At 37.2% G+C, this 26305-nt stretch overlaps 1 protein-coding gene across 15 annotated transcripts in view; it reads right to left on the reverse strand.

Moving 5' to 3' along the window:
• NCKAP5 (NCK associated protein 5) overlaps window positions 1–26305 on the reverse strand; it is a 942960-nt gene that overhangs the window by 769101 nt on the left and 147554 nt on the right. Inside the window, exon 2 of one of the 15 annotated variants that reach the window (XM_073241350.1) lies at window positions 24175–24270. The exons of the other annotated variants lie outside the window; for them this stretch is intronic. The gene's annotated coding sequence lies outside the window, so the exon portion shown is untranslated. The remainder of the gene's footprint in view (window positions 1–24174; window positions 24271–26305) is intronic. 15 annotated transcript variants of the gene reach the window in all.

Raw genomic sequence — 26305 nt, forward strand, 5'->3', positions numbered from 1 at the left:
TAATCATTTTGTAATATATACATGTATCAAATCAACATTGTATAAACTTAAACTTACATAATATTATACATCTTTTATATATCAATAGAGTTGAGGAATAAAAAAAAAAGTTCAGGAATACTTAGTTATTTTTTGCATTAGATTAGATAGCCTCCTATGTGGTTGGATTTGAAGGCAGTGTCTCTACTATGGGTTGATTACTATTTTCTTTCAACACTTATTCAGGGTTCTTCCCATGAGAAGGAGCCACATCTGACTGGAAAACACTGAGCCAGGTATTAGTCTTTCTGGGTCTTGAGTCCTTCCTCTACATCAGTGTTTCTCAACCTTTCTCTTATATGATGTACCTACTCAGCACCCTTAACATTTTTTTCCCCTAATTGCTCCCCTTTCACCATGAAATTTTAATATCACAGATACACTGTATATTTATTTATGTACCATAGTCCTTTGGAGGACCACAAACCACTGAGAGATGTCTTAAGTTTTTTATCCTAAAGATCAATTGTCTTTCCCATTTGGAATGTTTCCATCTAAAGAGTCAAACTACTTTCAGGTTTCTCAGTTTCCTTTTTAATTACTTTTTAATTGAAGGGTAATTTTGACTTGATTCTCCTACATAATCAGCAAGGCCTACGACTCTTTTGACCAATAAAAGGTGACTACAATGACAAAGAGTCTTGAATTATTTCACTATATGGTGCAGTGCCTTATGGGAAAAGTCAAGAAAAAAGATGACTGGAAAGTCAGCAGCTGCAAACCCAAAGGGATAATAAATCAGAAAGACAATGTAAATAAGGCTAACCCCAGGGGAACTGCATCACCTGGGAGCTCACATCCTGTCCAAAAAGGGCAGCTGGCACTCAACAGCAGCCCAAACCACCATGTAGGAATGAAGGTCCATTTTACCAAACAATTCAATTTCTCAAGAGAGGCTCGAAGTTCCAATATTTAAGTAAAGTCTTTCAATTTTTATAGATTGCTTAGATTTAAAAATTAGATTCCACAAAGCACATAAAATTCATCTCAGAAGTATGCAGCTTATAAACGACAAACGTGCAAACTTGGGCTACATGAGTTCTCATAAACCTCCCTTTTCAAAAATTTTATAATTATTTTTAAAACTTCTGAATTAATGTAAAACAAGAAGATTGCAGTCTTAAATACTAACACAAAAATCTAACAGCAATGGATAGGGGAACGGTAATTTAATTTCCCATCACCTGCCTAGGCAAATGGAGGAAATCCAAACTTTCTTTTCAAAGATAATTTATTCTCCTTTTATGTGAAGTCAAAATGTGGAAGCAATTACCATAACTTATAGAATAAGTTCATAAAGCATACAGTTTTTTTCTCCTTACTTTAAAATTAGCATATTACCTGGGTTACTGAATAATTTTTTAGATATTCACGTGTGCCACTGCAGCACAGAGATTTAAAGGTCTCTCCTTCAAAGCCAATTCTATATATTTAACTCAGTAAGAGTCTCTGAGGTATGTGAATACATACTTTTATAATGTTTTGGCTGTCTTTATGTTTTTTTTCTTCCTTGTTAGTTTTAGTACTTCTGTCTCGTCCACACAAAAAGTAATTAAGGTCACGTGGATATTTTGATATGTTACACTCATCGAACTACCTGAATTATGACCACATTGTTACCTCATATTTTGCTGTGTAGATGGTTTCTGTGGGGTTGGCACATCTTGATACATTTTGGAAATTGAAAGGTAAGGTTTGTATATTTGGTTCTATCACTATCTACCTATATACCTTCAGACAAATTATTTCTCTAGTCCTCAGTCTACTCATCTCACATATGTAGGGAAAAGAGCTAAGTGGTCTCTAGTATTCCTTTTGGCTTTAAAATATTTTAATCTATAAAACAAAGAGATTAAAACTTGGTTTTAAATTCATTGCATCTCTTATTTATAGCCTTATTAAATCTTAGTTCATATATTATAATATTGATTCATTTAAAGTATACTGTTCAGGGGTTTTTAATGAATTCACAGTTGTGCAACTATCACCACAATCTAATTTTAGAACACCTTCCACAGCAAAAAGAAACCACACACACATTAGTGACCCTCCCCCATGCTCCTCCCCCTACCCAGGTGCAGGCAACAACTAAATCTGTGTTGTCTCCCTGGGTTTCTGTTTTCATGGATAAACATTTCACATAACATAAATGGAACCATAATAACTGATCTTTGTGTCTGACTTCTTTCACTTAGCATAACGTTTCCAAGGGTCACCCATGTTGTAGCATGTATCAGCACTTCACTTCTTTTTATGGTTTAATAATATTCCTTTTCTGGATTGCCATATTTTACTTATCCATTTACCAGCTATTAGATATTTGGATTGTTTCACATTTTGTTATAAACCTTCATGTATGATTTTTTTGGATGGACATATGTTTTCATTTCTCTTGGGTATATATCCAGAGGTGGAATTGCTGGGTCAAATGGAAATTCTTAGTGTAGCATTTTGAGGAACTGCCAAACTGTTTTCCAAAATGACAATAATATTTTACATTTTCACCAATGTATCAGAATCCCAGTTTCTCCACACCTTTGCTAGCATGTGTTATTGTCTCTTTTTTTTATAGCCATTTTAGTGGGTGTGAAGTGCTGTTTCACTGTAGTTTGACTTGCATTTCTTTCATGACTAATGATGTTGAGCATCTTTTCATGTGCTTATTGGCCATTAGTGTATCTTCTGTGGAGAAACATCTCTTCAGACTTCTGCCCATCTTTTCATTAGGTGATTTGTCTTCTTACTTGTTCAGTTGAAAGAGCTCTTTCCTCATTCTGGTTACAGGTCCCTTGCCAGATATGCTTTTTGCAAGTATTTTCTCCCATTGTGTGGGTTATCTTTTCATTTTCATGATCATGTCCTTTGATTCACAAACATTTTAAATTTTACTAAAGTTGAAGTTAACATTTTTTTGTTTTGTTGCTAAGTTTTGGTGTTGTATTTTAGAAACCAATGCCTGATCCAAAGTAATAGAGATTTACTCCCATTACAGGAGTTTCATAGTGTTAGTTTTTATAGTCATATCTATGATTTTTGTGTGTAATGTGAGGTAGGAGTCCAGATTCATTCTCTTACACAGTTGTCTTATTACTTTTATCGAAAAGCTATCCTTTCCCCCACAGAATTGTCTTGGCACTCTTGCCAAAAATCAATTGACCGTAAGTGTGACAGTTTTATTCCTGCACTTTCATCTCTGTACATTTGATGTTTATGTCTAGCCTTGTCAATACTACACTGTCCTGATTACTATATTTTGTAGCAGGTTCTGAAATTGGGAGTCTCCTAACTTTAGTGTTCATTTCCAAGATTGTTTGGCTATTTCCCATATAAATATACCTTGTATTTCCATATGAATTTGACCATCAGTTTATAATTTCCTGTAAAAAGCCAGCTAGGATTTTGATAAGGACTGTACTGTCTGTAGATCTATTTGGGGGTGTTGCCATCCTAACAGTGCTGTCAACTGATCTATGAAAATGGAATGTCTTCCCATTTATTTAGATTTTTAAAATTTCTTTCAACAATGTTTTGTAGATTTTTGGTGTGCAAGTTTTGCACTTCATCTGGTAAATTCATTCCTAAAATATGTTACATTCTTTTGTTGCTATTGTAAGTGGGATTCTTTTCTTAATTATGATTTTAGATTGTTCACTGCATGGTATCTCTCTTAAGTTTTAAGTTGAAAAATGAGGTAATACTTCATTCTGACCTTTTTTGCTTTAATTGATGCACTCATTGTAATTTTAGTTTGAAGTAATATATTTCTATTTTCCAGTTTTATCTTTATATTTCATTTTTATTAAGTCATGAAAGGACTCATAAGAGTTGTACACAGTATGTTTGGATCGAAGTTCAGCTGGGTGCTTAGCCTAAACACCTGGAATAAATTTCAATAAACTTCAATCATTTTTTACTAGCAGTCACTGAACACTTACTGAATGCACAACACTAACATTGTCTTAGCAGCCCATGTTGGCTGAAAACGCATTCCTCAACCATATAACAAGCAAACTGCATTTAACTCCCATGACCTCAGAAAACAGTTATTAAGAGACCAAAACATGAATAAATACCCTCATCATTTCAAGCTTGTTGCTTTGATTAAGTGTTTGCATTTTTTTCCATTAGAGGAAGCATTTCCTCTGGCTGCCAAAGAAAAAAATTATACTATGAAGCCAATTTTCAATCTTACTTTTGGGGAACTCTGTTCAAACCTTTCTAAAGCTGCCACTGTATACTGGCTTTTAAATTTATGCTAATGTTGCTGAAAATATAAAATGTAATTATATGTCTTGGAAGAGGAATAAAATAAATTCTGACTACTATGTCTTTTCCTGGCAAATACCAACATGCATTCTAATAGAAAGGGTCATGTTCAGTCAGTAGCTCTTGAAAACTTTGAGCGCCAGAGGAAGTTAAATGTCCAAAACCCTGAAAAAATATAAACATTTAACATATGCACATTTTTGTGTACAATTTTAAGAATTTGTGATTACTCTGAAGCTCAGTCATGGACAAATGGACCTCAAAGTAAGAATTTCCCATTGCATAATAGTTGAGAAAGATCTGCAACTGTCAGAGGCAAATTCCCTGGAATATTTATGTAAACAAGGTGAACATCACTATGAACTAGAAACTGAGCTCAGAGAAGGAAAAAGGTACTGAAGTCCTGGGCCTACTGAGTTTTGGATCTAGAGGAACACAAAAAAATGGGAAAGAGTTTGACACCTAATATGCAGTGATATTAAAAGCTTTCCATAGTGTTTGAAGACAAAGGCTCTCTTCATGAAAACATCAGGGAAAAAGGATCCCTCAATCTTGAAAGAAGGTTGGCAAAAATCACCTGCTGCCTGAGACTACAACTTATATAGGAGGCTGATCTGCATAGAAGAAGGAAAGAAAATCCCAAAGATAAGACTTGAACACAAGTCATTTGTAAGCTCAGCTTCATCTGAGATGTGCCCAATTTTATACTACAGCACAGATGCATCAAGTCAATTGTATACAACCTGGTTATGGACTGGATGTCTGCTGGCCTGCGGTAAGCATCCACAAATCCTCTACAGCAACAGGAGTATGCAGAGAGCAGGGAGGAAAAATTCCATTCAAGATGAAATGAAACATTTAAAGAATATGGAAAACATACGGAGGTTCCTTAAAAATTAAAAATAGAACTACTATATAAAAACCATATTAGCCATCAATCAAATTCTGAGTATATATCCAAAAGAAATGATATCACTACCTTGAAGAAATATCTACACTCCCATATTCACTGCAGCATTATTCACAGTAGACACGATAGAGAAACAGCCTAAATGTCCATTTGATGAGTTGATAAAGAAAAAGTGGTGTGTGTGTTTGTCCAAATACAACAGAATATTATTCAGCCTTAAAAAATAAGGAATCCTGCCTTTTATGACACCATAGGTGAACCTGAAGGACATTATGCTAAGTGAAATAAGTCATACACCAAAAGAGAAATACTACACAATCACAATTACATGTGGGAACTAAAGAAAGCCAAACTTATTAAAGCAGATAGTAGAATGATGGTAACCAGAGACTAAGGGGTGGGGAAAATGCGGACATGTTGGTCAGAAGGTACAAAGGGTCTGTTATGGTGTGTGAATAAGTTCTGGAGATCTAATGTATGGAATTGTAACTATAATACAACAATACTTAATAAAACTATGTTGTATAATTGGAAGCTGCTAAGAGGATTTATCTAAAGTGTTCTCTCCCCCCCAATAAGAACGAGTAAAAATCAAAACATAAAAATGAAATTTCATAAGAAGAATGAGAATTTTTGACATAAGAATTGGCAAATAAAAAACACAAAGAAGTGGAGATGGAGAGCGATATACTATAAACATGGAAAAACAAAGCATGGTCTGAAATAAAATGCCATAACCAAGATAAAGTCTGGACAAGACAATCAAAAAAGAGAGAATTAATGAACTAAAACATTGTACTGATGATTCACCTAGAATAAAGCTGGAGAAAAAGCTGGAGATGAGAAATAATTGATCAAAACACATCTAAAGGGCTCCAAAAGGAGAAAATATAAGGGATGACATAGAAAACATACCCTAAGAAAGAAGGGCTAAATTTTTTTTCAAAATGGAAGAACATGTATTATGATTGAAAACATAATATCAGTAAAAATGAGTTCATATCAACATCTACAGTATTAAAATTATAGTAAAACCAAGTTAAAGAGAAAATCCTAAAAGTTACTAGAGATGTTTTTAAAGTGACATACGAATGGAAGCCGATTAGATAGCTAGACTGCCAGCATATTTTTAGTCATTAAATACAAATTTCTGAAGGTAAGAAAATAAGGTGTTCAAAGTGTTAAGGGCAAATAACTATAAACCTAGAATTCCAAACTGAGCTAAAATAAAACCCGAGAATGAGAACAAAATAAAATCTATTTAGGCTTATTAACATACATGTTTACCTTTTCCTGATACTCTTTAAAACACTACTGAAGGATATTCTGAAAGTAAAGTTCATGATTTTTTTCTTATGGTCTTTTTTTACTTCGGTGTAACTTTTAATTAAAAATGTGATAATATAGTAAATTAAATAATGAAGTTACTTTTTCAAAAGGAAAATAGCAAAGTAAGAGAATTTAACTGAAATAGAACTGTAAATGAGGAAAAAAGATGAGAGCAACACTCACAAAAAAGTGTGATTTAGTAATATAAATTAATTCAAAGATGGTTATAATAAAAATTTTAAATAAACTTTATACAATATGTTAATTACATTATGGTTCTTCAAATTCTTAATATCCTTATACACCTTTGAGAAAAATCCTTGCCAAAATTATTTAAGGAAACATTCCTTACTGTATATATAATACATGGACTGGAGGTCGAGAAAGTATCATTAAATATGTTTACTTTTAGTACCTGGCTTAATACTCAGCAAATAGTGGGTAGTTGATAATTTTCTAGTGAATAACTATTTGCAGAAAATAGGAAAAAGAACAATAACAAGAGACGAGTGTCAACATTGTATTGTAATTCATGTTGACTGAGTAAGAAGTAAAGGATATTATTCCTAAAACATAATGGGTGGCTCAGAAAATGGTTGAAGGGTGGGAAACAGACTCAGGACTAAGTTCTCTGAAACAATCCCCCAAACCACACTGCAGAACTGGGCTTATGAGGAAACTGCTGTCACTGTCTCAAAAAGCTACTCCCCACTATACCCCGTAATAAAATCTCACTGTCCCTGCCACCACCCATTCAAGAAAATGGAAAGCTTTGCACAGAAATTGTCTGCATGCTATACTCACTTCAGGAGTGAATTGTTTCACAGAGTGCATCTGGTTGGCAGAGCCCAAGTCATATGCCTGCATCCTAGCTGCAAAGGAGGATGGAAATTTGAGTTCTGGCTTCAGTGCTGGGGAGGAGGTGGTCATAATGTCAGAATGTTCCCCAAACAGAAAATCTGTTCATAAGATGACAAGCAGCCACAGACATGACAAATGTATATTATACTTATAAAAATGGGAATGCACACCATAAATTCTCTACCTTCATCTATGTAGTAAGTATCACTGAATGCCATTAAATATTCTTCCACAGTATCATTTTTGAGGCCTGCACAGACTCTCACTGACTGGGTAAACCATAATGTGTTTTAGCCATCTCTTATTATTAAACATGTAGGTGGTTTCCAAATTTTCATTACAGTTACTTAACTGTAAAACACCCACGTCATTTGCCTCAGGTTAAGTTATGATCTTAGAGATGTTGTTAAATGTCATCTACCATTTCCCTTTCATCTCACAATATCCAGACTTACCAACACTTACGTTGTCTCCAAGTAATGAGCCTTGGAACATGCTACCATGTTCAGGAGCTCCAGCTCCTGGTTCTCAGTTCCCCTTTCCTTCCCTCACTGCCACAACTGGAGTGAAGTCAACCTTCACATGGATTTCCTGAACAAGTTTTACACTAATTTTCTTCCCATTACCATTTGCAGTCCATTTGAATAGCCATGTTCTTACCTCCTGAAAGACTTAACCTCTGAAAACTGTAACTCCCAGATACTGCCTTTAGGACAAAACCTTGAGGCTGTCTACTCCTGGATGCAGTACTGGCATAATGGTTATCATCAGAGGTTTAGGAGCTATTTGGATCTGGTGTTATTATGTTATATAAGTAAGTTAGCTTCTTTGAGTCTCAACTTTTGTTATTTATAAAATGGAAATTATAGCACTGCTTTATCGTAGGTAGGACCACAACACTATTTGCATCATAGGGTGCTATACTATATAAGGATTCAATGGGATAACTTATATGAAGTACTTAGCAGAGTGCCAGGCGCATAGGGAGTGGAGTGTTCAAGAAACATCAGCTATTAAAAATAGCCATTATAAAATTGCCTTTTTTTGTAGGTCCTTTGAAGTTTCATATCCAGTAATATTATTTCAATGCAATATTATCACTACTGAAGTCCAGAAATGAACTTCCCATCAGCATCAAAACCTCTTTCCTTTTGACTGTTGTCACAGTCCCAGGCCATGAGCCCTCTCTCACCTTCATTCCCCCTATATCCACCCTAGACCCCAGGATCTGCCTCACATGTTCCCTAATGAAAACATATTTCTCTTCCTAAAAATAAATAATATTTGTTTTCTTCTTTGCACTCCCACACCTTGTTCTCTCGGGTACTTTGTTTAGCCTTCTATTGGAGTGAGGACTCATGAATAAACCGCAAGTGTTGACATGTCTATCCTTCCCACAATCATTCTCCCTCAAGGTCTGGACCACAGCTGGCTCATCTAGTCACCCAATCCCAGTACTGATGCTTAAGACACACTCAACTTGTTTGCAATGAAATCAAACTCCTGAGCAATGGGTTTCTTTGCAAATAACTTATGCTGTTCCATGCCTACTTAGAAATAGCTGGAGATTTGTATAACCACTTTGATTTGTAGCTTGAATTAAATATTATGATGCCTGGAAACTGTAACTCACCCAGAGAAAGCTGAGATTCTGTCCCTCTTTTATATCACCTCAGGGTACTTAACCTGGAAAAAGTAAATTTCTTTCTCATGACCCCATGAAATAATCCTTCAGAATATCCCCTTCTAATTAAAATATATAAAACTAAATATACATGTATATACACATCCACATGTAGATATTTTTCAAAAGAAATACATGTAGAAAGTTCTCAAACTGAAAAGTTAAAATTACATAGAAGCTTCTGTGGGAAGTGACAAAGTTTTCTCTGTACACACTACCAATTTTATCTTCCCAATTAGAAAAAGAAAATACCTATTAATAATTTATCTTCCTAGAATTTTTCTGACCATATAGATATATAAAATGTGTGAAATTAAATATATAATGTTTTGAAACATAAATGGTGCCCTGTTCTACATAATTTTTGATAACTTTTTTTGTTTGTTTAATAATTATCAGAGGTCTTTCCATATAAGGGTACAAATGGCTCCTCTTCAACCTTTTAATTGCTACATGGGCTTTGTGGTATGAATGGAGCATTATTTGACTATTTTCTTATTGATGGCCATTTAGACTGCAAATAACTTATCTCTATTACAAATGATGCTGTAATGTGCATTCCTGTGCACATCTCTTTGCACACATAGATGTCCTTTTCTAGGATAAATAGCTAAAGGTCCCCTCTACTTCTGAATACGCTCACATTTCTACTAATTTAAATCAATCACTAGTTCCTTCCTGTTGTGTCCCAATGATTACTTGTTTTTGGTTCAGAAATGCAGAGACTGATGCCTACAGTTCCCAAAAATGTAGCTACCAGCCTTCAGAATCAAAATCTGAAGTGTCCCTGACTATACAATAATTCACTTTCAAGTCATTCTGAGTCAATAACCTAGAAATCCTGTGCCCCCATTCTTCAGTGACCTACTAATCATGATCTCAGGGTAACAGTAATTCTTGATAGCTTTGAAAATCTGAATTAAGGGTATGCAGGAAGGCAGAGTACCTTTAGATCCCTGGAGAACACAGGCTTATGCAAAGTCCTGATCAAGTCTTGGGAAGACACACCCAAAAAGGAATACAGAGACATGGTACCAAATATCAAAGGAAGCTGGCATGGAGACTTTGAGACTAAAAACATTTTTTTCTTCATCCAATTTTCTTCATTATCTGCTACTGAATTGCTTTTCCTTAAGCTCTTCTCAGCAAAACTTTCTGACTGTTCCTGTCTGAAGTCAATGTAACAGGAGATGCAGAAATAACCAAGTTGGGTTGCCTAATTCGCAAGGCAGTTCCCAGAGAAAGACTTCTTTATCAAAGCAACTGACCGACACAGTTAGTTCTCCACCTCCCTTTGCCTGTGATCTGCACAGATTTAGTAAGATAGAGGTCAAGGCAGAGAGTGAAGATGGTGATGAAAATTGGAAGGCAGATATGGTCTCTAAAAACAAGCATTTTTGTTTCAATGGTCCACATTGTGGTACAGCATGTATGGCTGCCTGCAGACTGTGCTGTCCCACAAAGGCAGCCTCCAAACTGAAATCAGCTTCAGTCAGTAACACACGGAGCTCTTCAACTAGCTACCTAGATACTAGTTGTAAGAATTTGCACTGTGTAATTCTTCATTGGTATTAAGTATACATCAATAACATCTAAGAAACAAACTGAAACATTTGAAATCATATGTGAGAATTTGGATCTTTACAAGAAGAACACAGGATGGTGTGGGGCAGAATTCAATGGTCCCAGTACTTATTTTTGAAAAGACTTACAACCACTTAAGGATAACCCCAATGATATTGGAGAAAATGGCACAAAACCCTCTTCATCAAGCAGAAAATACTTTGGTTTTTGTTGAAAAGATTAATACAACTAGTTAAAATACCCTGTAATTATTTTAGTTTGATGTAGTGCCTTCTAAGTTCAATGAGTTTAACTGGGAAATCTGAGGGTATATAAAATAACATTTTGTTTCTGTTTAAAATGGCAAAAACAGAAACTCTGCAATTCAAATGCCTGTGCTCTTATGCATATACACACATACACAGCACATCTTACCCTGCCCACCTGGCACAGTTCAGATCTTCTGATTCAGTCAAAAGTATTCAAGAGAAAGCCAGTGGCAAATAGTACTCCAATGAGGAGAAGCTCCATAAAAAGAAATTTTCAGAAAGGACAAGTAACGAGAGAGAGTTAGGGGACTCACCATTGCTCAAGAGATTATCTATTTTCAAAACAGCAGAAAGGGCTTAAAAGGAGTATCTAGAGGAATATAATTTATCAGATTTTCCACAGTGACTGCCTTTGTAGACCCTCCCTAGAGCATTCTTCAACTCTGTATGATAAACCACTCAATTATTTTCCACATACTGAATGCAGCTTGCACTGTAACATTTCCAGTGATGTCATGGATGCATCCAGGGAGTAACAGCATGGTCGTCATCCTGAGTGCAGCACATTCATGAGGCTTTGGAAGGAGAAAGGGCAGTGCCCGATGATTGAGGGGCCCACCCCCAGCCCTGTTGCTAGAATGTGCCTGTTCACAGAACTAGGAGACTTAAAAAAAAAAAGAAAAATTGACCCCTGAACAATATGGATTTGAAATGTATGGGTCTGCATATACATGGATTTTTTTCAATAAACATAGTGGAAAATTTTTGGAGATTTGGATATTTGAAAAAACTCACAGTTGAATTGCATAGTCTAAAAATACCAAAACATTAAGAAAAAGGTGGGTCATGAATGCATAAACATATGTAGATACTAGTCTACTTTATCACTGACTATCATAAAATCAACAGTAGACTATTAGTAGTTGAGTTTTCAGAGAGTCAAAAGTTACATGTGGATTTTTGACTGCACACGGAGGGGTCAGTGCCCTTAACTTACGCACTGTTCAAAGGCCAACTGTACACCTCCATGTAAAGCCACTGCAGGCAGACGAACCACTCTGAGACACAAAGATCCTTCCTATTAATTCTAAAATATTACCTCTGCATTGTGCTAGCCTCAGATACTTGAGTCTAGAAAAAAGAACAATTCTTCATTCAGTGCTTCAAGAGATAGGAAAAGGGGGTGAGGAAAGAGGCAAGGAAGGAATACTATTTGTATAAGGCAAGAACCTTCTCTCAGCCAGCTACCAGTCTAGTTTTGTGAACACTATTCCTATATGCTCAAACTGTACAAGCTCTAAGAGGACATGAAGAAAGTATGTCAGAGTCCATAGTTTAGAAAGTTTTGCTGTTGCCAGGGAAACAAGATTCCTGTACAACTATTAGGAAAGAGTTACACAGGTTTTCTGTTTATTTACTTCTAATTTCTCTCCCAAGAATTTGTGATTACTTACAATCATATACACAAAACAAAATGATAAAATGAATAATTGAGGAAGTAAAGCCAATGGGAAGATTTAAGCAAGAAAATAATAAAACCAGGGTTAAGATTAAATAAAGAAATGTACAATATGCTGTCAAGGCTAGAGGTGATGCATAAATTTGGCTTAAAGTTTTGAAAGCCTTAAACACAAACAGTAAATCACACAGGGACACGTACGCAGAGCTTACTTGTGCAAGAGCAACAGGGCAACTGTTGCCAAACCTGGTTGCCCAGTGATATCACCTGGGAAGGTTTTCAAAAATTCAGTAAAGGACCAGAATTCCTGGGACAGGCAGAGAGGGAAGGAATGTTGGAAATAAGCATTTTTTAAAAAAGAAAACCTCCTGATGTCAGTTCTCCTGGTTAGGTCAGGCCCACACAAGAAAATCTTTTTCTTTTCTGTATCAACTCAAAGTCAACCAATTCAGAAAGGACCTTATTTACATTTGCAAAAATCTCTCCACCTTTGCCATAAAATATAACCCATCACAGGGTTGACATCCAATGTTTTCTCCGGTCCTGCCCACAATCAAGAGGGAGGGGATTATATGTCAGGTGCACATACAACATCTTGGTGTCCATCATGAATCCTGTCTACCACATACAAAAATGAGAGAATGAAAAATTACAAGTCTTCAGGATTTTTAAGGAACAGAGAATACGTAATTAAACATTCTAATTTGGTCTTGAGCTTCCTGGGAGATGAAGTAAAAAGGAGACATGATCAAACTACTTAGTACTTTCTGGTCAGTTCCTAGTACTGACTTATACAAGGTATTTATCCTGTCTTTACACAGGAATCCTAAAATAACACTGCATTGAAGTAAGGTGGAAGAAATAAGACAGAGTTAGATTGAACTTGACCCAAAATAACTGTCAAGTAGCAGGTGTGTTGGCACCCTCTGCCCCTCTACCATGAGGAATTGGCAATGAAGTGAACAGAGCTCAATGGAGTACTTGGTTGATATCAGGTACCATGGCCTGGTGATTGAGGTGCTCATAACAGAGATTAACCATGAAGAGACACCATGAATTGTTCCAAAGGAAGTGAGAATACTAAAGTATGAACATAACTGAAGTTAGAAATCAGTGGAATCAAATGTGTGAGAGACCAAGAGCAGAAGTTCAAGAGCTACATAGGCTCCAATGCTTCAAGCAGAAATGTTGCCTTGTTCTGATTGTCCACTGACTGTTATCTGGGGGAACCACTTTCAGTGTCTCAGCTCCACTTTATGGTGCTCGTAATTGGTTTGAAGCATTCAATAGAGTGAATTGTGTCAACCCGTGTTCCATTCACCCTCTAAAACAACCCTGATGTTGCATGCAAACTACTTTTTTTCCTTCCCTCTTCTAATATATTGTCTTTCTCTTCCCTCTACTAATACATTTAACTCTTTTTCTTGCATCTACTAATACATTATCTCTTTTTATCACCCTACTCAATTCCACCACTTTCTACTAAGGCCCATGTGGCTGTCTCCCTTCCTTGAATGGCTTCTGCCCCTGTGCACAGAGTCAGCACTGTCTGTGTAACATAATCACTCCTGCTCACCTACGTCTTGTCTCCTCAATCTGAGTGTTTGGTCCTCAGCAATGATGTCCTCCAGCCTCTTTCATCTTTCAGTTTCCATAGAGCTTATTAATTTAGAATTACAGAGCCAGTAAATGGAAGAGGACTTAGAATACTCCAGCTCACCTCTGTTCTCAGTGAAGGCCACCCCATCATTTTCTGAGCATCCAGGGATAGGGAATTACTTTATAAGGTCTCAGCTTCTTTCTGTGAATTTCCCAATGATCAAAAGCTTTGCCCAATATTAGACCATGATTGCTTTTCTTTAGCTTCTATCCAAGCAGTGTTCTCTTGAGTAAATTAAAATATCACCTTTACCTTCATATATTGTTAGTGGGAACATAAATGGGTACAACCACCTAGAAAAATTAGCAGCAATATCTCCTAGATATCCTGTAATGTAGCAATCATACACATACACACACACACTCAACAGGTATGTTTATGTTTATTCACCAAGGAGCATGTACCAGAGTATTCATAATACCACTAGTCTCAAACAGAAAACTATCCAAATGCCCATCAATAGTAGAAAAGATATGGCATGATATAATTACACAATGGAATATTATATAATGAGCATGAAAACTCTATAACTAAATAGTAATATGGATGAATCACACAAACACAATTTGAAAATAAAAAAATTATACATACTGTGTGATTGCATTTATATAAAGTACAAAACTGGCAAAATTAATCTATGCTACTAGAAGTAAGCATGCTGATTTCCTTAAGGTTGTAACCAAAAGGGACTGTGAGGGGAGCTTTTGAGGCACTGGTGATTATTTCTGGGTTTGAGAGCTGATAATACAGGTGTATTCAGTGTGTTAAAATTATCAAGCTGTACACATGTGGATTTATCTGTAAGTGTATTACATGTCAAAAAAAAGTTTTAAAATCCTCTTCATCCTCCAAATGACCTGAATAAATCAAATCCCATTAGTTAAGTTTTAATAAATATGGGTTTTAGAACATTCAAGATCCTAGTCACCTACTTACGAAACCTTTGAATTTGGCAAAGCTCTGATCTGGTTTGGTTTGTTGTGTGTTTTTTTTTTTAATGTCCCACATGAGATTAACTCCTTTCCTCCAGTATTTTGTGAACCCTATAAAGACAGGTGTTTTCCCTTTCTAGTCGCTAGTAGCATATAAATTCAGGGTCCATCATATGCTCAGAAAATACTTTCCTCCTCATTTTTAGCACATGCAGAAAACAAAGATGGAATTTCCATGGGGCCTGTTTGATTAGAAAACCCAAGGATTCTCTTCTTTTTTTAACTTAAAGGCTTCATTTACCCAGTGAAACGAAATTTTATTTTGCTCTCTTCCCTCAAATTGATCTAAAGACTGACCTTTGCCCTGATTTATGAGCCCTTTTCAGAGGTTTCTGTATGGAGAGGTGGAGACTATTATTAAGCAGACTCCTCTAAAGCAGTGATGTGGTATTTCTTGATTCCTTTCCTCCTCTGTCATCCACAAACTGATCTAATTTCTGAGCCCTTTCCTTACAATTTTCTCTTCTCCAGGAAGAAGCACACTGATTTGGACAATAAGACAATGAGAAAGAAGTATTCTTAGTCATGTAAAGTTAGTGGCATTATCCTTCCCAATGGGCTAAAGAGAAGGTAAGATAAATGTGTAATAGATACAAACCACATCTCTAATGGAAAGAGAATTCTGGGTTCTAAGTAATAGAATGAAAATAAAGCTTTTGGTGTTGATAAGGCTTCTGGCCAATAACTTATCTTTCCAGAACAAATACTGCCAGAGAAACCTGCAGACATTCACATCATGAATGCTGATTTTCTCTCTGATCACATGCTCATTTACACACTTGGCATACTTGGATGCTGCACAAGATTTGCTGAATTTTCCTTTCTCACTTTACACTTCCAAAGAATATTCATGGGCATCAGTCACTTCTAAGAACAAATGGTAAAGAGAGAGGCCAGCTTCTTGGCTATGCTCATACTCCTGTATCCCAGCTGCCTTTATAACCAATGGTTCAGTCTATACAAGCACAGTCCACCCTGCCCCAGGCTTTACAAACAAAGGAAAAGAGAAAATGAAATTATGAATCTGCAAAGGTTCTTACCAAGCCCACTGAGGAACCATCTCTAGAAAATTGAAGACACATGTCAGTTCTTTATAAAGATCATACAAAACAGAGAAGGAAAATCTAAGTGAGCTACTCATGCAGAAACTATTTAATCAAAGAGTAAAGACAATTATAACATCTGTTAATCTTCTGTGGAGGTCATAATTAAATGCCTTGGAGATACACCCTTTCAAGGGTGATGCTCTAACATCTGTTGAGAGGACTCAGCCTTGAGCAGTGACAAATCACTTTGGCAGTTTAGGAAAAAGGGACTTTTGCGGATCACAGACCCTACAGAGCCCCATGCACGCAGCCCAGACATGCACCCACTGTTCTGGGTAAGGGGTTTTGGTGCTCAGCTTTGGAAACTAACTGTGTGGTGAGTCAGACCACAGCCATTGTGTATTAAGGAATAACAGGATCATAGGGCCAGAAATGGCCTTGAGACTGTGTGATCTCCTCCTTCACTTTTCAGACAGGCCACTTAATCCCATATCTTACAGCTGGCTGTGGCAAGACTTTACAAGCAGGGTCTTAAATTTCCTTCCAGATTATATTCCACTCCACCAGGCTGCTTACTCCTTTGGTTTCCTGTCTTACTTAGGCTAATAATTTGGATGCTTCTTTGTTTAACAGGATCAGCATTATAATGAGGTACTAGGGCATTTGAAGTTTAAGGAGAGGTGCAGAACCAAAATGCTTCCCTTCTTCTCTATACCGTGGTCCACCATGGCACTGACCACCCTCACTCCTCCTCCACTCTCCCTCTGCGGGGAAGGAGGGGGAGCAGAAACAAAGGAGGATGAAGGAGAACAGCAAAAGATATAGAAAATAGGAGGAGAAATGGAGAAAGAGAAAAATGTATGTGAGAGAGAGAGAAATAAGGTAGGGTACAGAGAGAAAGAGATGGGGAAGCAGTAGGCAGCAGGAGGGGCTAGGGAAGGTGAACCATGGATGTAGAAAAAGGATATCAAAATAAGACCCCACCAAAAGGAGCTGGATACTCCTTACCCATCCTATTCCATAACCTGGTCCCACTGTACTTCAAACAAGCAGATTTACACATACTAAAGACCATAGGATTTGGCAGTTTTGCCAAACAAAATGCAGAGATGATAAAGCCAGTGTACCACACCCACAGATGCAATGTGTTGAGCAATGAAAAATATGCCCATATGGGGAGAACATAATAAGTGTATCCACGGCCCAGGAGAGGGCTGGGAGTGGGCAGTGGTGGTAGTTTAGGGCTGCAAATACTGGTTTTTGACAAAATGCTGAGTAAATGGGGCTCTTGACATTTGGCATCAGGATTAAACAACCAGTTACTATGAAGTTACATAGTAACTATGACCAGGACACATAATGCTGTCTTCAGCCCTCTCATTTCCTTCAGCCATCACCTACCTACAAGGGCCCATAATGTCCTCAGCCATAAGGAACAGGTAATGATGACAATCATCGCCATGGTTTGCAAGTCTGCTTTTGTACTGGCACTCCAGGTGCTTTATCTCTTTTAAGCCTCACAGTGATCCCAGTTCAAAGTCTTACTCTGCAGTCTGGAACATATTAACCTTTCATTGCCTTGTTTTTTCTCATCAAAAAATGGGATCAATAGTAATATCTATCTCAGAGGGCTATTTTGATGATTAAATGAGAAAATAGAAATAGAAAGCACAACAGGGCCAGACACATCGTTAACATTAATAAATATTAGGTGAAATTATTCTTGATATTACATTTTATGGATAAGGAAGCTGAACTTAATGCAGTTAAATAACTTACCTAAAGTCAGTAGAAATTAAAACAGAGACTGGAAGCCAGGTATAAGCCAAGGGTAAATGCCACATGAGTGTGAGTTGGGGCTATTTGTTGCCCACCACTGTATCTATATTAACTGACTCCACTGGTCTTTCTAGTGTATGATATAGCCTCTCAGGAAAAGGGTATCCAGAAAATCTCCATTCCAACCTGGGAAACATAGGATAGATCACTCAGCTCAGGATATTTTCCTCTTCCCACTCCTCTGCCTTCATCAATGAGAGAAGAAATCCTTTCCAGTTCTCTTCTTCATTCATTCGCATATCTATAGAGCCCCCATTTGACAAATGTCATGAATACTGATGCTTATAGAACTGGAAATGAACAGGCACTTCCTCTCTCATTGAAAGCTAGATACAAAAGAATGCCATGCCTCCATGCCCTGAGTCCTTATGCATTCTGAATGCCATGAGATTTGAATGTCATCAGTTGAGTTATAAAAAGGAATGGGTTCAGCCAACATTATACTTAACAGCGAGAAGCTGAAAGCTTTTCCTTTAAGATCAGGAACAAGACAAGGATGCCCACTCTCCCTACTTTTATTCAACATAGTTTTAGAGGTCCTAGCCATGGCAATCAGACAACAAAAAGAAATAAATGACATCCACATTTGCAACGAAGAAGTCAAATTGTCCCTGTTTGCAGATGACATGAGATTGTACATAAAAAACCCTAAAGAATTGACTCCAAAACTACTAGATCTAATATCTGAATTCAGCAAAGTTGCGGGATACAAAATTAATACACAAAATCCTGTTGCATTCTTATACACTAATGATGAAGTAGCAGAAAGAGAAATCAGGAAAACAATTCCATTCACAATTGCATCAAAAAGAATAAAATACCTAGGAATAAACCTAACCAAGGAAGTGAAAAAACCTATACTCTGAAAACTACAAGACACTCATGAGAGAAATTACAGAAGATACCAATAAATGGAAACACATCCCATACTCATGGGTAGGAAGAATTAATATTGTCAAAACGGCCATCCTGCCTAAAGCAATCTACAGATTCAATGCAATCCCTATCAAAATACCAACAGCATTCTTCAACAAATTAGAGTAAATAGTTCTAAAATTCATATAGAACCACAAAAGACCTCGAATAGCCAAAGCAATTCTGAGAAGGAAGAATAAAGTGAGGGGAATTACACTCCCTGACTTCAAGTTCTTCTACAAAGCCATAGTAATCAAGACAATTTGGCACTGGCACAAGAACAGACCCATAGACCAATGGAACAGACTAGAGAGCCCAGATATAAACCCAAGCATATATAGTCAATTAATATACGATAAAGGAGCCATGGGTATACAATGGGGAAACGACAGCCTCTTCAACAACTGGTATTGGCAAACCTGAATAGCTACATGTAAGAGAATGAAACTGGATCATTGTCTAACCCCATACACAAAAGTAAACTCAAAATGGATCAGACCTGAATGTAAGTCATGAAACCATAAAACTCTTAGAAAAAAACAAAGGCAAAATCTCTTGGACATAAACATGAGCGACTTCTTCATGAAGATATCTCCCTGCACAAGGGAAACAAAAGCAAAAGTGAGCAAGTGGGACTATATCAAAATAAAAAGCTTCTGTACAGCAAAGGACACCATTAGTAGAACAAAAAGACATCCTAGAGTATAGGAGAATATATTCATAAATGACATATCCACTAAGGGGTTGACATCCAAATTATATAAAGAGCTCACACACTAAAACAAACAAAAAGAAAATAATCCAATTAAATAATGGGCAGAGGATCTGAACAGAGAGTTCTCCAAAGAAGAAATTCAGATGGCCAACAGACACATGAAAAGATGCTCCACATCGCTAATCATCAAAGAGAGGCAAATTAAAACCACAATGAGCTATCACCTCACACCAGTTAGCATGGCCACCATCCAAAAGACAAACAACAACAAATGTTGGCAAGGATGTGGAGAAAGGGGAACCCTCCTACACTGCTGGTGGGAATGTGAATTAGTTCAACCATTGTGGAAAGCAGTATGGAGGTTCCTTAAAAAACTAAAAATAGAAATACCATTTGACCTAGGAATCCCACTTCTAGGAATTTACCCTAAGAATGCAGCAGCCCAGTTTGAAAAAGATATATGCACCCCTATGTTTATCGCAGCACTATTTACAATAGCCAAGAAATGGAAGCAACCGAAGTGTCCATCAGTAGATGAATGGATAAAGAAGATGTGGTACATATACACAGTGGAATATTATTCAGCCATAAGAAGAAAACACATCCTACCATTTGCAACAACATGGATGGAGCTAGAGGGTATTGTGTTCAGTGAAATAAATCAGGTGGAAGAAGACAAGTACAAAATGATTTCACTCTTCTGTGGAGTATAAGAACAAAGAAAAAACTGAAGGAACAAAACAGCAGCAGACTGACAGAACCCAAGAATGGACTAACAATTACCAAAGGGAAAGGGACTGGGGAGGATGGGTGGGAAGGGAGGGATAAGGGGGAAAAAGGGGCATTAGAATTAACACACATAATGTAGCGGGCATGGACACTGTGAAGACAGTATAACACAGAGAAGACAAGTAGTGATTCTATAGCGTCTTACTATGCTGATGGACAGTGACTGTAAAGGGGTATGTGGTGGGGACTTGATAATAGGGGGAGTCCAGTAGCCATACTGTTGCCCATGTAATTGTACATTAATGATACCAAAATAAAAATAAAAACAAAAGGAATGGGTTTACCATGTAAAATTTGGGAGGAGCTTGCACTAAATCAAAGTCAGAAAACTTGCTTACATCTATCAATTCTCCAAATACTTGTTAGGTCACCTACCATTTTCCATCCACTATTCTAAGTGCTAAGTCTATACTATTAAACAAGATAGATAAGGCTCTGACTTCATGGAAGTTAGAGCCTAGATGGACACATGTTCTTAAGCAAATATTGAACTATATCTTTAATTACACTAGTGATAAGTACTTTCAAAAACAGGTACCTGAAATGACCCAAGTATATACAGGTAGGGAAAGCCTTCTTGAGGAACGGCCATGTAGGCTGAGCATGAGTTGTCCCAGTGAGGATAGGAGGCACGGTGAGGTTTCCTAAGAAGGGGAGATTTTGGTAAGAAGAATTCCTGAAACAGGCTAGTGAGTAGGAAGAGAAAACTCTGCCCTAGCCCAGTGAATGACTTTAGGAAAGTCATTTCAACTCCCCACAACTCTGTTTCTTTTACTGGAAAACAAGTGTGATAGAGAACTTGTTTGGGCTCTCCAGTTCCCACAGATACTCCGGATTCTCTTTCCCTGTGTCCATGTTGTAAGATAAATTCTAGCCAAAATAAGCAGGCAAAGAGAGGCAACAAAGGGCCAGGTAATTTATTTGAACACAAATACTCGGGTGAGATTTCTTCAGTCTACAGAAATAGAGGCTGGGGAATTCGCGCGGGTAAGCAGACAGGCATCGAGTTTTTAAAAAAGGTAGGGGGAGGCAGAGCTTAGATTTACAGCAGTGTGAGGATTGGCTCATGTATCAGGTTGGGAGGGGGCAACAGCCGGGGACTTTGACACGTCATCAGGGTCCGACGTGCTTGCTTCTCCTGTCAGTGCTCTCAGCCTTACACATGTCAGTGGCCTACCATAGAGTGAGAAGATTCTGATCCAGGTGCTGGGAACAGAAAGCCCACTTTTGTTGATAGGTTTTCCCATTTCCTACTCAAATGTAGGAAGCAAGTATAAATCGCTCTTACGATAGGAGAAACATCATTTCATCCCCCATATTCAATGTCCAATACTAGTTTCCTCCTGAAAGGCTAAGAGACCAGTGCTCCAACTCTGAAAGAAATGTCATATACGACTTTTCAAACAAAATCCTGGCTTGGCCGATGGATTATTAATGATCTGTCTATCTTAATTCTCCAATTTCCCCCTAAGAAGATAATGAAAATTAAAAGGTAAGACTTCTAATTTACCCACATAGAAAGAAATACAATATATTTTTACAAATTTACTTTGACAGCTTTACTGCTCTTGATCAGCTATCCTGAAACAATGGCTACTTGAACAAGGTAACTTGCAATTGATCTCAGTGAAATTTTATTCAGTTTAATAAGGCCCTCTACTGGCAATCTCTGAAAACACAGTCTCTTTCAAATTATTTAAGTAAATTGTTGTAACTACTCTCAATAATAAAGTATCTCACATTCCTGATTATACAAATCTGGGCTGAAAGAATGAGTGAAAAGAAAATGAGAAAAGGATGAAAAAAATGTCATTTCAAGTGGGCTTTTCATTTAGTTATTCATAAAATAACATTACATGAAGTATTATTTGCTTTCCTCTGATGAAGCTGTTCTAGATGTCAAAGGTACTCAGAAACAAAGGATATTTCTTACACTACAATGTACTGAGTATTCATGGAACCATAAAACCAAATTATAAATGTTATTTACCAACTACGGTAAACCAGATAGTTTCTGTTTATCCATGTATGAATAGCTGGCTGTAATTACAATAAAAGAAATGCTGAGGGTGGGCCTTTTACATTGCTTCTGATATGGCATGACTAATAATTAACTTCTCCCATGTGACAACTGATGAGAAGACAGTAAATGATGACTTAACAATTTAACTATTCATCTAAGAAGAATGTTTTAAAAGTAGGTTATCTTTGACACATTGGTCAAAGGGCTGTTGGAACAACTGGGAAAACTGAACTATAGACTCCTGGAAAATTATATTTTTTAAATGAGGTAATTAATAATATTTAGGAAAAATATTTTTAACAGAAATAAAATGTGATTATAATAAATTATTTGACTCAACATAAACATCGTTTGAAATTATGATAATCACTCAATAACATATAACCAATACTTGTCATATATCCTGTTGGAGTGCAGGGAAGGTATGGGAGGTGTAGAAAATCTATCATAAGGAATAAATAGACACTATTCTATAAATAGATCTACCAACATTGTTTAGAAATGTTATAGAAAAAACAGCTGAAAGAGCAGAAAAAGCCTCCGAGGAGCAAGACCGAGGAACGGGGAAGCAAGGGTGGCCAGGGTGGCTCAGGGGACTGCACAATATGAGTTGTCTTCATATAAGTTTATATACATATGTGTTTATATGCAATGTTTATATAGATAAACATTTTATTACTGTCACATAGTATATGTATTTATATATGCATAGATGATATATACATCTATGTATTTATAGATTATGTATACATTTATATACTTATATAAGCATTTTAATACTACTTGCTTTTCTAAATTAGGAGCATATATTAGATGTTTTTTAATTTCTAGAAACAGGCCACACTGACAATGGGAACCATGTGGGACATGTCTTTTGGGCTGGCCTGGATCAGAGTTCTGTTTCCAGATTCAATTTGCCAAATGAAGTGCAAGTACCCTTCTTGGAACAGTTCATCACACATACATCTCGACAGTAACACTTGTTCCCACATTTCAGAATTAACAGCTCTTCTTTCCACACCATAATATTTATCTGCCATATTATTATCTGAACTTATATTCCAAAATGGGTTTGGGACTTTCCTCTTGAACTCAACCCACTGGGTTCCTAAGGTGCATCCAAATTCTACTTAAAGGAACTGCTAATCCAGAAAGTTTATTTCTAAAAGAAGAGATCTGGTTTCTTGCCCTGAAAATACCAAGATTAATTTATGAAATGACTGGGAAGTACCTGTTGTAACTGAGTTTTCCAAACCGACATGACATACTTCATTAAACAAGTATGTGTTGGGGCATAGTAAACGTTATGGGTAATGTTCTATGTATCCAGGAGATTTATTGTTTCATCCCATAAAGAAAGCACTACAGGGAATCCAAAGTTCCAAAGGTATTTAACTTTGTAGGATTAGAGTAGATAAAAACAAGACTAATAAGGTACCTGTGTTTAATTTGTTCTATGACTTGCCTGTGTTCAACCTCAGCCACTCTATTTAAATCCACTATCACAAAATACTACCACTTCCCTTGGTGAACTTTTCTAGGGAACAACCAAATGGCTAAATATTATTTCCATTTTCTTAAACCTAAAGCCCTTGGATTACACTCTTGATCAAGCTGAACTCAGCCTACCAGTACTCATACCAAGAATACACATAATCTTGATGATTAGGCATAAACTTAGACTAACCTGCAAGGGAATTCATATCTGAGATTAAAAGACAAAAATACTGAAGGGCCAGGTGTTGGCTTTAGACACTTCTGAAACACTAGAAAATGAATCACCAGTTCAGCTGGCTGACATCTAGATGTGTTTACCTGATTTTCTGCTTGGCCAATATAATCAGTCCAGGTGAAGACAAGAAGAATCAAAGCTCTGCTGTGAGCAATGCTCATGAGAAAAAATCCTTCCACCTCGAGAGAGCAGCACAATAAAACGATAAGAACATGGGCTCCAGTTCAAATCATGCCTCTGCCTCTTACAGCCTGTATGACCTTTGCACATTACCTCATCTTTGTGAAGCTCACCATCCTTGTCTGAAAAATGAGTATAATGATCATGATGACACAGCACATGCAAAGAGCTTAGAAATGCACCTTGTGTACAGTAATCACTCAATGGGAAAGAAAACAGTTTAAGTTTCCCCTGACAGTGCCCATCAGGCATGCATTCATACATGTATTTTTTCATCATTTTTTAGGAACTCACTCTGTGCCAGCTGTGGGGCCATGCATGAGATTACAACTTTGGCAAGGTCCTGGAAAATAAATTGAATGGATGGAGAGGTGCCCAGGGCAAGAGTCAAAGGTGAAGGTATGCTAAAGGGAATACAAGTCCACGTGTTCTAGCAACAGAAAGCAGCTCTTGGTAACTAAGCCAGCAATTCCCAATCAAAACATCTGAGGAACTTGTTCACTCTGCCTGGGTCTAAATACCACTTAGAGATGCTGATACAGAGATGCTGACACAGGCATCTGCAAGGGAAATATGACAATACCTAGTATGTGTTAGTATTTAATGTATGCCTGGTAATACATTAAGTGTTTAAGCTATATTAATTTATTTAATCCTTCTCTATGCCCCCATGACATGGGTGTTCTTATTATCCACATTTCAGAGATGAGAAATTCAAACAGATAAGTTATTCCAACAATTAACCAGGGTCACAAAGTCAGAAAGTGGTGGAAGCAAGACTTGAGCCCAGGCAGCCTCATTTCAGATACCAAGTTCTCAGTCAATATGCCATGCTGCCTCTTAACCCTCCATGGAAGATTCAGGTGAGCTGTCAGGCCAGAAATCTCCAGGGCAGATATGTTAGTACATGCAGAGGAGTAAGGAAGCGAGGAGCCAGGTAAGCTGGTGGACATTCCACCAGGAGAGGTCCTGTTTGTATGCGGAGGAATGTGGCACAGAGAGCCTTCAACCACCGTGAGGAAGAGTTTTAAGCCACTCAGCACAGTTATGTGATAATTTGCCAACCAAGTGCAGAGAACTGGGTGTTTGATTCAGGAAAAGGGATACTTAAGATCAGCAATTCACTCATTCATTTAGCATTATACACTGAACACCAGCTCTGTACTAGGCACTGTGAAGATAGGAAATACTAAAGCATAGTCCTTGTTTTCAGTAAGTCATTTACTTATGTGGCAAAGAGCTCCAAGTCCCACAGCAAAAGTCAGGACAAGATACCATGAGGGTCCAAAGAAGCAAATCATCACTTCAACCTGGAGAGTCCGTGGAGACTTCTAATAGGCAGGGGTATCAGGGGTAAGGAAGGTTCCAGAGAGAAAAGGAATGTCAGGTGAGTAGAATCTAGTTGAATATTAGAACCTGAGGTCCAGGCTGCAGCAAGAGAATGAAGGGGGAGGAGAATCAATGAGAAAGTCAAGTGACATGTCTCTGGCAAGAGGCGTCCCAAGGAGGAAGAAGAAAAGCAAGTAGTCAGTAAAAAGAAGTTTGAGACTTGGATCTAAAGCAGAGACACAAAATGCCAGAGCAGGAATCCATCCACCTGTCATCTCTCAACCTGTACCCGATGCAAAATGCCTTCAGTATTACTTTAACTGCAAGAATTGCCTTGCTTGCCTTTTGGCCATCAAAACTGAAATAATCACAGAATTATTTAACAAAAATACTGAGGAATAGAGACATCAAGAAACATACCCAGTCAAAGACAAAATAGGAATGCTCTTTCCTTGCTCCTTTTATATATGCACATAGCCCTGCTCCTACAAGAAAGCCTATTAAGCATGTATGGCTCCATTTCTTGTATAATCTTTGGAACTGAAATGTGGAATACATGCCAGAATGAGCACGGGAGACTCAGTTTCTGGTTGTAGTGCTGCCACTGTCTTGCCAGGTGACTGGGCAAGTCATTTTCCTCCTCATGCCTCAAGTTTTATTTCATAAAACGGATAAGCTTTACTAATAATTTGAAAGCTGTTTTTG

Source organism: Manis javanica, chromosome 7, assembly GCF_040802235.1.
Source record: "Manis javanica isolate MJ-LG chromosome 7, MJ_LKY, whole genome shotgun sequence".
NCBI classification, from domain to species: Eukaryota; Metazoa; Chordata; class Mammalia; order Pholidota; family Manidae; genus Manis; species Manis javanica.